Here is a 1,870-nt window from a genome sequence, read left to right as displayed (position 1 = left end):
AGTCTTACTCATCTGTGGGATTTAAGAAAAATAAAAGACAATATGATAAAATATTCAGAGACAAGATGAGGGCCAGACCAGTTCCTGATATGAAGCTTGCCACAAAAGGGTGGTGACTGCAATTAGAACACTAACTGCACTGACAGCTACCATGACAATGAGAGGAGAGGAGAGGAGAGGAGAGGAGAGGAGAGGAGAGGAGAGGAGAGGAGAGGAGAGGAGAGGAGAGAGAGAAGAGAAGAGAGAGAGAGAAGAGAAGAGAGAGAGAGAGAAAGAGAGAGAGAGAGAGAGAGAGAGAGAGAGAGAGAGAGAGAGAGAATGCCTGTCCCAAAGACAGTTGGGTTACACTGGTAAAGAGTGGTGTACATTCCATGACTGAAATGGGTTTCTACAAACATTCCTGTAACCATGGTGCTTCAATGAATTTTTTTTGTCCTCCAATTCACATACAGACCAGTCAAAGGGCCTGGGTTGAGGTATATATGGGGTGTATTTACTGTATCTTCTCTTTCTATAGTCAGTGTAAAGAACACAGCCTGTGGTAAGAAGGTAAGAATTGGGAGGCCTTACTTTTCTTTTTTTTGATATATATATATATATACACACACACACACACACACACACACACACACACACACACACACACACACACACAATATAAATCCTTCACCAGTGCAACATTCCCATGACCAATATCCCAAGAGTCCTTCCTCCCCACCCCCCAAAAAACTAAAAATAAAAATCATACAAATAAGAAAAAATGTATAAACCCAGTGTTTCTGTAGAAAATTTGGGGAGATACAGAAAGCATGAACTCAATTTCCTGTAGAAATTTTGGGGAGACACAGAAAACCAGAAAGCATAAAGGAAAGATAAGCACATCTGAAGCCACTCAGCTAATGACTGCCCTAGAGAAGCTATTGGTTGAATTTTCGGCTTCAATTTCCCTCATCAGGTGTGGGTCAGAGCCAGCTCTGAGGTCAGTACTGGACCTGTGTTACCAGGAGGTCTGGCTGTCCCTTGGGAAAGTGAGGGATGATGCTAGTCAGCTCCACAGGCAGCTCATGTAACTGTGACCCTGGGCCACAGGTGAGGCAGAGAGGACCAGAGATGCCAACACCTACCTAGGATGGCCAGGTTCCTGGGCCAGCAGGTGACTTTTCCAGAAGCTGGTCCTCAATGCATACCAGGTCTTCTATTGCTCAGGGCACAGAGGACAAGGAGGTTGTACACAGGCTGAGCCCTCCCTTTGCCAGTGCTCCTCCCGTCTCCCATCCGTGTGGGATGGGTATCACTATGGGTTCACCCCTTGTAGAGAGACAAGGGGAAGGTGCACCCCACTTGCTCTTCACACAACCTGAATCTTCAGGCCTGGATGCTGAGGCTGAGGGTATGGCCCGGAATGAGTCGTCTAAGCAGACCAACTCTGCCCCACGGCCCTGGCCCTGGAATGGATGGCATGAGTCAGAGGAAGAAGTGGGCTCCTGAGAGCCTCAGGAGCTGGAAAAAAAAGATGCCTCAGAAGGGAGGTGGCCTCAGATTTTGGATCAAAGGAATCAGGGAGTGAGCAAGCCAGGAACCAGAGAAACCATCCCAACCACAGGCTATAGAAATTGACCTTTATTGTACTAAAATCTGTTTAACATCGGATACAAAGCCTTTTTTCCATAGAGACCCCTCCCCACAGTCTGTGGGAGCAGTACCTGCCCACACTGTCCCACCCCTCCCTGCTGCATGTCTCCCCTCGCCTGTGGGGAGTGTCTGAGTTGGGGGACTGTGTACCTGTAAAACAAAGGGGCCAGGCTGGACCTTGCACTGGCACATATATTCTCACTCACCACTCACTCACTCACTCACTCACTCACTCACT

The 1,870-nt window shown here is 47.8% G+C and overlaps 1 pseudogene; it reads right to left on the bottom strand.

The window, feature by feature from the left end:
- Positions 1-428: 428 nt before the first annotated feature.
- LOC126031994 (uncharacterized) lies at positions 429-552 on the bottom strand (annotated as a pseudogene).
- Positions 553-1,870: the final 1,318 nt, after the last annotated feature.

This window comes from Suncus etruscus, chromosome 15 (assembly GCF_024139225.1).
Source record: "Suncus etruscus isolate mSunEtr1 chromosome 15, mSunEtr1.pri.cur, whole genome shotgun sequence".
Taxonomy (NCBI): Eukaryota; Metazoa; Chordata; class Mammalia; order Eulipotyphla; family Soricidae; genus Suncus; species Suncus etruscus.
The sequence above is the reverse complement of the archived record's forward strand: the minus strand, read 5'-3'. Positions and strand labels throughout refer to the sequence as shown.